The 14,605-nt window shown below is 40.5% G+C and overlaps 1 protein-coding gene across 3 annotated transcripts in view; it reads left to right on the top strand.

The window, feature by feature from the left end:
- The window catches only part of LOC107267309 (polypeptide N-acetylgalactosaminyltransferase 2), a 95,983-nt gene that overhangs the window by 29,519 nt on the left and 51,859 nt on the right, over positions 1–14,605 (top strand). Inside the window, exon 1 of one of the 3 annotated variants that reach the window (XM_015738840.2) lies at positions 5,865–6,142. The exons of the other annotated variants lie outside the window; for them this stretch is intronic. The gene's annotated coding sequence lies outside the window, so the exon portion shown is untranslated. Of the gene's footprint in view, positions 1–5,864; positions 6,143–14,605 lie in introns of those variants that run through there. 3 annotated transcript variants of the gene reach the window in all.

Here is a 14,605-nt window from a genome sequence, read left to right as displayed (position 1 = left end):
CCTCGTACACCTACACACCATATCCTGCAGAACACGCTTCGCTGCGTTTACTCTTCTTGCATTGTCGGTACACGTGTTGTTACTCTTCTTCATGTTACTGCTATGGTCCATAGAAACTGTTATGTTTTTTTTTTCCACATATAACCTTTCTTCTGTGCAATATACAAGCGTAAGAAAATCCAACGAGCAGGATTCACTGTTTCAAGTCAACTGGGTATTAGACGTATCAAGAGCATACTATCATGGAGTTACGCTCAACGTACATTATTGACTGTTCATACAAATCGCCGCTGACATCCAGTTTCATTGAATCGGGATATTGGATCTGCGTATACACAAATTCCATATGTCGTTTTTCATTTATCAAACTCGTTACTCCATTTTCACATACGCACCGTGTCTCATGGGTAGTGGGTTACACGTTTAAGTCTGCTCCTTCGACGGCACTTAATTTTCACGCCTTTTCCTCGAGCCGGAAACTAAATGCTACACGAGTTGCAATTGCCTGTATATGCGTTGCCATATGTGCATAATTGCATATATATGCACGTATGTGACTTGTAGGTGAAACGGAGACGGAGCTCAGGAGAGCAAGGTGAATACAGGGTAAATTATATACTGCACAGTCCACTCGCTCGAAGTTCGTGCATTTCTTATTGTGCTGCGAAAAAATTGCATTAGTAAGCGATTAAAGGGGATTATCGGGGATGGTAGTCTTGGTTCGTTTGAAAAAGTTTTTCTGTACTTTCATAATAATATGTCCGTATCTCTCTGATATAATCTGTCCATATGTCCATCTAATCGTCAGAGTTACCATAATCTTCAAATCGGCTTCTAACCAGCCCCCTCAAGTGACACCTTGTTAAGAGCTGATCAAGTAGTGGCAGCGCACGAGCCAATCACCCGCCAGGACGTTCCTCCGTCACGGAGAATAATGATGAACGCGAACCTGTCATCCTTGGGACAGTTACGGGACGTCGGAGGGCTGCGCCTCGGGCGATTAACTAAATTACGCTTAATCGCGATTGAGACCGTCGAGCGCGAACTTGACGCAACATAACCTTCAATTTCCGCAAGAACATTTCCGAGGTTGCCGCTTTGCGTTAGTTTTATCGTTTTTTTTTCCACTTTTCACAATTTTTCTCCCTCGTGATACACGTTAATCATGTCAACCGGAGAAGGATGGAAAATACCAGAGTTAATGATGAATTTTTTTTTTTCAAGAAAATTTTGTAACTTTTTTCCGCTTTAGCTTATTTTATTAGCAAATTTATCGGTGCAGTCGTATGTCTAGGGATTTTGCGTGTAATTTATATTTTGATGGTGTGGAAGACTCGTTATTTTTTCCTCACACTGCATTACGTACTGTTCGTACTGATTGCGTTGCGAAGTTTGTCAAATGGTGGAAATTCCGAATTACCGTGCGCAGTCAATTATATCTATAGTAATTAATCGGAGAGAAATTCCTCGTCAGAGGGAATTTTTCATCTCGCGTTCAACGGTATATTTTAATTGTCATTACGGTCTTGCTTCACACAATATTATTGCCTCTACGCGGTATCGTGCATGCTACGGACGTTTCAGTCTAAAGGGCATGCGGTTTTGTGTATGCATCGATGCATCGATGCTCCATATACGTAGATGGTCCAGAGTAAAGGCACGACCGTGCCACAATATCCAGTGAGTTAGTCGGTAATGGGTCTTTACTACCCTCAGTACTATCCACGGCGCCGTGCCAACCCCGTGCAGTTCCCTTTACACTGTTCCCGTACATATAAGTTATGTACTTCATCGTATATAAGTACGTATACATAAGCCTGTCAGACAAGCTACCGACCTGAGCATGAACCATACATCGCCATTTTCCCTTCGTTTTACTTTACGAGCGTCGCTTCATTTGTCGTTAGATCCATTCACGAGTCTTCGAGTAACTGCCACGTAGTTCCTGGATATGCCGCTGATGTCGCTGACGCGAATTAATATACTTTGTCACAAATCCACAGTGGCGTTCGATCGTGGCATCAGGCTCAGTGCTTCTGTCTGTTATATAAACCCCTTTGTCGTATTAGAAATTCTCGGATAAACTGACTCTCGTAGTGTATTATTTTTAGGCTTTTTTTTTTTCGTACGGACAACTTTATAGGGTAAGACCTGTAGTAAGTTAGCCAGACATTCTTAACTTTTTTAATTGTTTTCTGTATTAATCGTTTGGTGAACTAATTAAAAGGTTTGGTAGTCAATAATTTTTATGGTATATTAAAAACAAATTTTAGCGAGAAGTTAGTCCGATGTATTTTATTTATCAACCGATTTTGTTCGATAAGAGGGAAATTCGATGCGAAATCGTTTGGTGGTTACGAATAACTTACAGATCTCGGAACACACCTAATGTCGCAAGCTACTAGTCATTGCCCTAATCGTCCTAATTTTGGGCAGAACCGATGACCAGCAAACGTTTTAACTAGGTTATTTGTAACCACCAAACGATTCTACGTCGATTAGGACGTCAGAGAATGTTTTTACTTCAAAAATTAATATTTGTCCGGCCAACTCATTTCCATCTTGTGTCCTACCCCCGCCACTATTGCGCTTACAGTTTTTTTTAAGGTTTTTTGCAGAATCAATGACTAACCAAACTTTTAACTAAGTTATTCGTAACCATCAAACGATTTCGCATCGATTTGCTCCCGTATAAAAAAAAAAAAATCGATTAATAAATACAATAATAAGTCCCGTTGACTTCTCGCTAAAATGTGTTTTTCATATTCCGGAAAAACTATTGACTAGCAAATCTTTTAATTGGACCACCACACGATTAATTCAGAAAAAACAAAGTTAAAAGTATCCGGCTAACTTAGAGGTAAGTTGTATGCGGTGGGGATCTACCGCCGCGCTCTCTAGTAGTCGAAATGACGATTAAAGTATGCTTCGGCTAGAAGGAGGTTATAATGCCCAGTTCATAGTCCTGCGTATGTATTATTTTTAGTTTTTAAGAAAGTCATTGACGCGAAAGAGTGGAATTTTTATTACCGTTCGTTCTGTAGGATATTTAATTAAGTGTTTTGTTCGTACGTCCAACGTAAAGTCGAATCTACCGTTCACTCTGTATTCCGTGAAATCGAAGTTAGCCTGGAAGCCAGGTTATTTGTGTATCTGGTTATTCAGAGACAAATGTCGGGTTCAGGAGTCGCGTCCACTGAAACAGGTTTGAACTAGGAACTTGGACATTCGCCAGATATTACCTGTCGCGGACATTTTCTTGACGGAGTGGACCGAGCTTTAACAACATCGATTTGGTCATTGTTTTTCATTGACGGCTATAGAATTTACATAGATATTGTTAGGTAATTGAATTATGGCGAATTCTTAGGGAACTTTATAACGACGTCGTCTTTCTCCATGTTGCTACATTTAGTTTCTTTCGAAATTACTTTTTTGTTTTTTTTTTTTAAATATGCAAACACGTCCGAAAAAGTTTGAAGTTCCCACAGTTAAGGCTCCAGGAATCGAGTGGCGAATTCTGAGAAGATGCTACGGTGGGAAAAGGGGGGTTAGGCGCGGAGGCTGTGGATAAAGTTTTAAGTCAGGCCTGACGCTACAGAAACATTGGACCCTTTTTTTTTACGTTCCACCACCAGTTGGTACACATAGTAAACGCTTCCCTTCTGTGCCTCGGAAATCGAACCTGCGGGTTTCCTCGGTGCACCGCCGTCACTAGATTTTCCAAGTTCGTCACATACGGTCTCTTTTTCTTTTGTTCAGCCCTCGCATATCCATCGTGCTTTTTCCCAGTGTCCCTCCGTCCCATCCACTTCGTGGTCTGCAGAGTCGAACCGGGAAATTTTCAATTCCGAATTACTTAGCATAGCTTCGATTGGAGGGGATCCTCCCGTGAAATAATCTTTATGCAGAACAGGGTGTAGCGCTAAGCAATTACAGAGAGGATTTTCTGTCAATAGTCTGAATGAAAATTCATTTTGTGGCTGTTTGATCGCTTCGATCGAAGATTTATAAGGTACACATATACAGTGTTATTCAAAGTTACGTACCAGCTGAAGTTGGGCCTTTCATTTGATTTCTATCGATTCTTACGATAGATTCATCTTCAGCTTGTACGATAGTTCTGAATAACGCTGTATGTCATGGGATGATCGTTAGGATTACTTATATGCCCAAAATAAAAATGTCATTGGAATTTTATAACCGAGTAATAAAATACATGCGTTCCGCATATGGAAAGTTAAACGTAAGATATTTTTTTGCAAAATGATTAACACAGTGTGTAGTCACCAAAACGGAACTAATAACGAATGACTTGTGACCGCGATATGAGTCGCGTGAAAGTTCGGGGCTGTCTCCAAGGGAATAAAGGCGATAGTGAATTATATAAGAAAACAACTGTAAGTGCGGAAGGCTAGAAGGGGAAAAAAGATATTGACGGAGGTAGCGAGTAGTAATAACGATAACGTGGCTCGTTAGAAAAAAAAAAGAAGAACATTAAATAACCTAGAGACAAATGAAAATTTTCTTTCGATTTTATTTCTCGACTCGTTACCTCTTTATGTCCATTTTCCTTCGTCCGTTTCTCCTGGCTGGTACAAGTTTCTTAACGATATTTAAAGTTCACGAATGACCGACTAATCTCCTGCAATTTGCAATTAAGGTTGCGCCTATTCAGATTCACGCGCACCCTCGGAACAGTAGCATAATAGTTAATTAAACTCCTTCATTAGGCAGCATACAGTGCCAGACTTTTTAAATGGCTGTCATTTTCCAAAGTTTTTTTCGAGTTTTTCAATTCAAGAGAAAATTCATTGATGGAGTAAATTAACGAGGTACTCCGCTTTAGGTATCGGTATGCTGTGTTATATTATAGTGTCACCTTGTACGTATTTATGTTCTATTAGTATGGTTTCAGTATTACTGTGGATACCACCTTAATGGACCATCAGCCTCAGTGTCTTAGTTTAATTGATAATCCTAAGACCTTTCACGTGCAGTTACTTCGTACCAACCACTAAAACCCTCGTTGTCCGTTAATAGCGGCACTTTCCCTTTGGAAAATAGTGTACACGACCCACGTGACCTTGCCCCTTTCTAACGATTCTTCTGGATCGCCTTCGTCATTAGTTACATATATCGTGCGACGAGTGACGTTTGCTCACGCAAGGTGACCCGTTCTACAGTACTTTCAAAATATATATTATGGTAAATATGGCAGCAGGGATATTATGTCTGTACTCCATAAGATCGTTTTATACAAAGCGCGCCATAGTGGCAGTGAAACTATGGGGCAACCAAGCCCATTATTTATATGCAGGTATAACACTGTGATGGAACTTTAGACTCCTTCGTGTAGTACAGTGTGATACAAATGAAGTAAAGAGTAACCGGAGTAATAATCATTTTAATAACGTGTCATTACAGGCAGTCATAATAAAGCTGTGGACGTGCCTTTAGAGTCAGTGCACTCTGAGGTATCGGTTTAATGGTTTTTAGTTATTTATGAAAATTAAAAACTTTAGGTTGATAATTACATGGAAATATGTCATGGGTCAAGATATATAGTAGTCGTGTACAGGTTGGAATATCTTACGTACGAGGAATTTCCTAATTGAATTATTCGCGGCGCTTCTGAATAAAGATAGCCAAGCGGCTATTCACGTGACAGCTACGACGCGCGACAATAAACAACTCTGTCGGTTAATTTGTTATTAACGAGCTGTTTAGGAGTGTGTAAAAATCGTCCGTTATTTTGTCCCGTAATAGTAGAGCGTCGAAAGCTAATTTTTTTTTTCACGGGAAAATAATTTCGTAAACATCGACGGACATTGTTTTGACTACGGCGTGGATTAAACATGGCGTCGCGCTTACGTTTCTCCTTGGGCGTGCGGTCGCTTGTCGATCCCGTGGATTTTTGGACGTGTAATCAGGGACGGACGGAATGAAGTGTTTAGGGCAGAATTTAAGGGTAGGAATGGACTGTACAGTGGTATAAAATATCTGAAAGTGCTAAAAACAGTGACGCTGTCAAGTACCGAAGCTGAGATTTTTGATCCCACCTGGCACAAGCGACGCGTAACGATATCGTCAAGACGCTGCTTTGTCGTTTGTTTCATAGAGAAGGAATCAAATAACGAAGGTGAGAAAAGACTTTGAGTATTTTTCTTTCATTCTCTCTCTAGTATACCCTTTTAGGGTGGATAGTGCCAAGAGGGCTTGACAAGGTAAGGATCCGTAAATACACAACGCCATCTGCGAAATCTGTAATTCAATAATATAGCCTTATAAAGGTACACCTCTGGCCAATCCTCGAGGGCTCTCTCTCTCTCTGTCTCTTTTCTTTTTCTCCAAGCCTCGCGTCAATGACTCGCGTACTTTACGCGATGCCCGTACAACTCCTTCTCGTATAAAAATCCTGTTTCACTCGGCTGACGGAACGGCGCCATGTTCGAGACCATAAAAAAGCGCTGCTTTATTGCGAAAGGAGTGTCCTTCTGTTTGATTGTCAACTGCGGATGCTATGGACGGTATATGGTCCATTCAGGTGAAGCTGGCTGTAAAAGTGTCTAACGGTATCTGGAGATTGTTCAAGATAATATAGCGTACTTCGGGACTTGATTTATTAATTTTCAAGTGAAATTCGTTTTCACCCTTATTTTCGCACTCTGGAAGTCAACTACTGTTTGATTATAGTTTCCCCTATAGCTGGTACTATTTTATATATATATATATACACATAGAATATTTTACCATAAAACGTATAGCACTCCTCGAAGCGTGCTCCGGAAATAAAATATTAATAATCGCTTTTACGAGCTGGCAACTGGCGGGATGTACTTTCAACGTTGTTCCTGTTTTTTTTTTATTCCAATACCAATCCTCCACCAAATAGGGGACGGGCAATTACGTCATCGCTCGTGATTCATTTTCCGCCGGCGCCAAAACGGAAATTCGGGCAATTCATTCGATTTGTAGAGGAAAAATCATTAGTGGTCAATTTATCATGAGAGCCCGTTTATTAATACTCTGCCATTATTATTTCAACTGATTGTTTTCTATTAGCATATATATACATATATTATTATTACTTTCGTGTCCTTTATTAATCTCAACAACCAACACCGCCGTTTCACGCATTCAAGAAAGTATTTTAACGAACCAATTAGTGCAATTAAAAACAAATAACTTGGCTCCACGCGTTATACGGTCAGCGCGCGTTTTACGTAATACTTGTACACATTGTTATTTTACTTTTCCTGTGAAATGTCCTTTGTACTCCATATTATACATATACTCAATATACGTGTGTAAGTATGCTTTTGTAATTTGTGTATGTTTTTTGTCACTTTCATATTTACCGCGCCGAGGTACTTTTACTTATTCTTCATTGATTCTCACTTTTTCTTTTTTTTCCCACATATATATGCTCGTTATTCTCCCATATGTGATCATCATCTCTCTTCATACTTTTTCTGTCAGTTTCTCAGGTTCGCGAATAGATACGCATAAGTTACTCCCTAGCTGTGCACCTGTACTATGAGCATTCACTTTCATATTTCACGTCGATCCCCTTTCACCACTGGCAATGGCGTCATAGTAAAAGCCGAGCATGCATCATTCGCGCGCATCTTATGGTGTATAGCAGGGATTCACTTGTGATATACATAGGTATATACATATATACAAAACATCTATCTTTGAAATATATACCAGGTGGTATACTCAGATACTATGCAACTCTCCCATAAATGCTTTTCTACTGCCAGATATTACAACTAAGGTTACATCTTCCTGGTGCATCTTCGCTGAGCCATCGGAAGCTGCAACTTGTCTTAACTAAGTCGCAGATTCGTGTTTCCTGTTTGTTATTTGGTAGCCCTGGAACATTTGTCTCTTGGCAAATATCTTATTCCTTGGAAAGTTTTGTATTTATTTGTGGTTCTGGTTTCTTTTTTAATTCCTAATTTTTTCTTTTTTAAAAGGAAAAGTGCTTTAGGAAATATTATTTGTGTTCTGTTTGGCGATAAAGGGTGACGGGATTTGCAAATACCAATGGGTAACGTGGTACTTATGTTAACACAGGTTAAGCAGGGGGGTTAACACATTGTAAACGTAATTTTACGTGATCCGCAAACAACGTGTTAACTGCCAGTTAACCTCTGCTTCTTCATCTTCCACCGACTGTTCACTTGTCTGAAGAGAGGCGTCGAAGGGGAGATATTCTTTTTTCTTTTTTACTTTATATCGTATCCCTCAATGATTCCGTGATTTTCAATTTAATTATTCCTGAGATAAAGTTCCTCGTCGTGGCTCTTGGGCGGTTTATTATACTTTTTTTCAATCTCGTGGGAACTCCGTCCTATTTGTCGAACGAACTGTTGCCAACTTCAAGTGACTGAACTAATCTTACTTGTTGGCTCGTGAAATACGTTTAGCCGCGATTGTGTCGAACTCTCGATAATTTCAATGAAGCTTTTCTTGAAACATTCAATTGAAATTAGTACACCCGGTACTACTCGTTAATTTACATTACGTGTCTTCAGGGCTACATTATTCAACGGTACATTTGTCAAATTCCTTTCGTTCTCGTTATTTGTTATTCGAGATGGGAATTATTTCTCGTGGAGTCTACGGGAGACGCATCTCACGTAGATGAAATATTATTCTTTTGACAGCTAAGGAATTTGAAGAATCGAAATTTTATTATACTCCACCGTAGTGCTATCCTAAGTGCTGCACTGTCTCTTGGGTTGATAAAATTTCCTAGGGCTTGTTTGTACTGTCACGCGACGATATATAATCCCGTCCTTTGTAACGGTCAGCCATGTCACATTGTTCTGGATTCTCTCTTGTATCCGTGGAAGATGGAAGAAAATAAAAATAAGTTTGAGAAATGGAATTGCCGAGTCCTCCAGTCTGGCGGCGGAAGTCAATCGAAGACGTTACGTCGCATCGGTGCAGTCTGGTGGATGGTATCGCGGCCATCTTGGAACTCGGTCTTAATAGACTCGGCCGTAACGTGTTGCAGCTGCAGTTAATGCAACGTCCTATGACCTACAGTCGAGTGCATTTATTGAATACGTCACTGTGTATATGTATATATATATATGCAAATAGTGCATATATGTATTCCAAGTACCTACATCCTCCGTTTGAAAATTGTCATACCCACGATAAGAGGTCCTATCGCTGATTTGTCGTTTGACCTTTGACATTTTTAATTCTCGAAATCTTCATGGTAACGATTAAGGCCAATCGCGTTTGACGTCCGATGTTGCGATTTGTTGCTCGAAAATTGGGCTCGTTCGTTGCTCTTAAAACTAGGTTAGATAACCTGGTAGCCTCTGTGTCGTGGGTTAAAAGATACGAGGTATAATTTCTATGGCTTGAACTTTGCTGCAAGTCGGTGTAAGATAACTTTCGACATGATTACTCAAAGAGTTGAGCTTTGAAAGGCTATCCCTGTATATTGAAACTTTTTACGTTACTTTCTCGGGCATCCTCGAGATTCTCGGGCTGCAGTTGCAGCTGCATTTCTTTAGTCGCCTTATTAAAGAGTCGCAGTTTTCGATGATTCAAAATGAGGCTTCTCGGTATCGAAATCTCTGTCAACTTAAATTTTCATGCATTTTCCACTTTTCATGTAATATTTACATCTCGAGCACACACGCTATCAGGTACTTTATTGGTTATCATACATTCTGCTTGATGTTTGAAATTTTTATTCTTTGCATCTTTAACGAGGCAAAATTTTTTTAAAACTTTCGTCACGTACACAGGAAGCACAAACAGGGTATAAGGGTCGGTAGAAGACTTTGTATTATCATACCCGATAACGTAATGGAAATACGTTCGTCAATTTCCTGTTACTTGATTACTGTGTAGTATACAAACTACTATGGGACTGCTCGTTGATTGGCAGATCAAAGCAACTCCTCTGTCCCTTGACCTAGTCGAACCCTCTTTTACTGGAAATCTCTCTCCATATATGTATATATATATATATATATCAGTCTTTATAAATAAATTGGTCGTGGATGCCAATTACTGTTGATCCTAGTAAATTCCTTATCTTGAATACAGATTGGCCATTTCTTTTGTATGAAAATGTCAATTCCCTTTGATACCATCAGTAGCAGTTGTTTATCTAATCTTCTATCGGATCCAATAGGGTTATTCTCGATAGAAAAGAAAAAGAAAGAAAAAAAGTTCAATCTCACAAGTCCCAATTGTTACGTTACGCGTGAAACTCTAATTTACGTTAAATATACGTTACTTGAGAAAGAACAAAGGAACTTTATAAGCATATGATTCGATTGTTGTTATCGCTATTATTCTTGACGCTCTCTCCCCGATGTTAATCGCTGCTCGACTGTATTCGTCTTGTCTGCTAACTTCACTCAGCAGCGCGAACGCGGATTGAGAATAGCTGCAGTAACTCCCGGCGTGTGTATTAGCATATGCATCAGGCTAAAATAAACGTCATATCTTATAGCTGTGGGTATTAACATACGGTTCTTGCGCTCTCAGAATCCCCATATGGCGCACGTCGTCTTTTAATGCTCTAGACTGGCTATGGTGCTTTCTTGAATTTCCTCTCTAAGGAAACCGAGCTTATTCTTGTCGCTCGTGTTTGTGTTTCACTCGGGAGTTTTAAGTCCGTTTCGGTCTGTACTCGTAGTAATAATTCATAGTGTTATACATGTGTGTATACGTATACTAGATACGTCATATACGTATACAGTAGATTCACTCGAGATGCCGGCATTTCGGTAAGCTTCGGAATGTCAGGGTACTAATTCAAGAAGTATTTAGTATGTCCTTTTAACGTATCCCGTAGGAAAGCTTCGACGGTAGGAAAGATGGAGGATAGGAGACTGCGACCTCTTTCGGGAGCAGGGCACTCAATTTCACGAAGCTTAACTTGGCGGGATCATTCGGAAAAGCCATCCGGAAGTGGGTTTTACCTTTTTTTTGTTTTTTGGATGTTTTCCTGTCTGGAAAGTATCGAGTACGATGGAATTACTGCTGCCGTGATTTTTCGTGCGATCCTTGTGGTTTGTTAGGATATTCGAATAGCTATCGTGGCGCCAATATTTGAATTGTGGTGGTTCACGGTACTTCTTCTTTCTTCCACTGACTTCTCAATGCTCGCGCGCGCGTCTACGGTATCGCGGTCGAATGATTTGAATTATGCCGCCAGGAGTGGATCGCGTTGCGTGCAAATGGCGCGAACTTTATTATTATTGTTATTAGGCCAAGGTGGAAAAAAGCCTTGGGCGATCCCGAGTAAATAATCCGTCTGGCGACGCGCGCGAAAAGTTTTCGTCTTTGAGTATCGTCAGGAATACTGGATTTTGGTATTTTCCTTTTTTTTTTCTCGTAAAACAGCTTTCGAGTTTATTGTCGAAAGACGAGGAAGAAGACGCGCATGCGCAGTAGCGTAATAAGATTTATCAATCACCGCACATCATAGCAATAAATACACGCTTATGTACGAGACGCATGTTTATTATTACTATTATTTTTTAATGACTGGTACCACGTTATAGTTTTTTTGTTCCATTCAAGTTTTGCATTCAATTAGCACTTACACACAAGACTATCGAGTATCATTGATCCGATGATAATAAATCACAGCGCGCAAGCGACGCATTTTATCGACGCGCGTCTCGCGTCCAGTAGTGACATTGTACGCGTCATCGCGCAATTGGAGAGGCGCCAGGTTTTTCTCTCCCGGTTTTTTTCCCTTTTCCCTTTTCTCCCTCTCGCTCTTTCTCATCCCGCTTTTCACCTGTGCCGAGGACCGAGAGCGAGGCCGAGGCTTTGTTCGTCGACGGCGACGCCCGTCGACCCAGAGAGAGGCCTCCTTTGTCTTTTCGTAGCGTCGCCGGCGATCGTATTCAGATTCCAAGTCGCTGGTTGCGATTGAAAATCGACAGTCTGGAAGCTTATCGGATTTGAAATGTTGTTTTCTCTTTTAAATATTTCTATTATTATTTTTTACTACCCCCATTACCTTTATCGTCTTTTTTCTTCAAGTGCTATAAATTTCTCGTAAAGATCCACAAAGCTACTTGCCATCCGCTATAGCTACTGTATCCTAGATCATCCCTATACCTATACGTATAGGCGTTGCCAATTGTTAATACAGCGGACGACGCAATATCCCGTAGATCAGCTTGAGGATCGATAAAATCTTTTACGATCCTTGGATAAAGTTGCCATTAGCCAATAGCTTACTATTATTCCAAAAGAAGGAAAAATTTCCAAAAAAGTCCCACGTGGTCCAAGGACACACCCGTTGCCAATTGTTAACACAGCGGACGACGCAATATCCCGTAGATCAGCTTGAGGATCGATAATATCTTTTATGATCCTTCGGCAAAGTTGCCCACAGCTAATGGCCCACTGTTAATCCAAGAGAAGAAAAAATTTCGAAAAAAGTCCCACGTGACCCAACAACACACCCTTTGAGTACGGTAACGTAATTTTTTACCTTACTCCCATCTCCAAGCAACCTCTCATTTTTTCATCCCCCACCTCTCCTCACTCTTATCTTAACGCTCCTTCCATTTGTCTCGGACGCTGCCGGAGGGAGACCCGGAAAACGAAGATAATCGAGGAGTCCGCTCTCGGTCCCTCGCGGAGACGGAAGACCAAGGGAAATTTTCATGCTCGCGACGCAACGACGAATGATCTCTCCTGATTCCACAGTTTCCCACGGCACGGAGCGCCGTTTGGTTTCTGTACGATCCCAATGTAGATATAACGGGTGGCTGGGATAATTAGAGAAAGTGTTACCCATGCAGAGCGACACGGTCGTGGAGCAGGACGAGGATAGGAATGGATGATCTGGGAACGTCTCGTTAACGACGACTAATTGCGCATCCTCATTTATCACACGCTGCAAAAGGAATGATCGCGCACGTAAGTCCACACGTGGGGTGATCGGCTGGATACATTACACTTTACCATTGAGATTATATGGTTTCGCGTGATATTACGGACTAGGTTGGATTTTATAAAAATTTATAAAATATTACGACTCGTTAAAGACTTTTCATTAATTTCCGATTAACTGATTGCTAATGATCCAGTCGTGATTTTTAATTACTTACTCGAGGGTCCTTGTAACCCATTCGACAAATCACTGTCATTCGATCGCTTGATTGGAAGGTTCGATCAATTTATACATCTAGGTGTCTTTTGACGAGCCAATAATAAAGTTGATGAAGCGTCTATGTAATCACAAGGTGCTCTTAAAGTCATCATTAGGAAGTTTCGTTTTCTCGGTGAAATCAGTTAGAAATGTCATTTCCATAGAATCGGATAAATTTCTTGGAGCCATTAGTTTTCCACTCATGTTGCACGAATCTTACCAGTAACTGAATATCCAAACTTTTCATTGCCGATTTATATCCGTGTATATCTATATCTGTGCGTACAGTCCGCTCGGCAAGTTATCGCGAGCTGTCAATAGTTTCAATTAGAGGATCCTTAGTCGAGTTTCGAGCTTGGCTGTACCGCGGTTTAAACCCTTTAGAAATATGTCTAATGGTTGAACCAAGCTTCAAACTTGGACTGTACATTGGCTGTATTTCGCATTTGGTACTGTAGCACGTTAGCGATATAACGGATGGGACATATTATGTTGCTGCGGCGAGTAACAAGACTGCGGGTGTACCTACTTCGAAAAGGCCTTCTTGTGCTGATACAAACTTTTGCTCCTCTTGCCGTTGCTACTGCGAATAGAATCTTTAGGCCGGGAACTAACCGGTTCATTGTGAATTTTATATTTCATTCTTTCTACGTTATACGCGCAATCAGATTCACCAGCTTGAACTCCCTATATTGCAGATTGTTTTGTTCGGTGCTGCCACCTACCTCCCACCGGCCTTCCACTTGAATAGTCAAACGAGTAAACACGTCATGCGGTTTGCATGGACGCGCGCCTATGCTAATGCGTTTGAGCAAGCTTATGGCTTGCTGTGTAATATTCTAATGTAATCATTACTGTCTATAGGCGTTACTTGGCGCGCTTATGATAATGGCCATCCGACTGTTATGACTACTCGCTGTGATAACTCGTACCGTTACTGATGTAAGTTCTGGTACAGAAATCAGTCACGGTACGTTTTTTCCTTTCAGTAATATTGGTAATCAGTGTTGGTAATAACTGTGATTAGAAATTTTATTAGACAAGAATCAATATTCGATGTCAGATACGGTGAACGATAGGGACGATAAAAGTGCCGTTTGGTGAAGATAATTTTTTTATTTTTCACATCTTTGGCAGACAAAATTTTTTCAATGGGGTTAAAAATCTAACGCCTCGTGGCGTTGACGCGCGATAGATTTTTTTTTATTTCATACTTTACCGCTACTTTTAATTGATTTTCGTAAGTTCGTTCGTAATTGTATACCTCGCTGATGTATGAACGAGAATTTAGTAATGGCACGCCATTATTATTATCGCTGGAGGCACTTATCACGAAAATGGGCATTTCATAATCTAACCTAACCTAACCGGTTTGTTGAATATTTGCGAGCATTAGCCATGCACTTTCGTGCATAACACAGCAGGGTGCATTATTCAGGC

The sequence above is a fragment of the Cephus cinctus genome, unplaced genomic scaffold (genome assembly GCF_000341935.2).
Source record: "Cephus cinctus unplaced genomic scaffold, Ccin1 Ccin1_scaffold0398, whole genome shotgun sequence".
NCBI classification, from domain to species: domain Eukaryota; kingdom Metazoa; phylum Arthropoda; class Insecta; order Hymenoptera; family Cephidae; genus Cephus; species Cephus cinctus.
The sequence above is the reverse complement of the archived record's forward strand: the minus strand, read 5'-3'. Positions and strand labels throughout refer to the sequence as shown.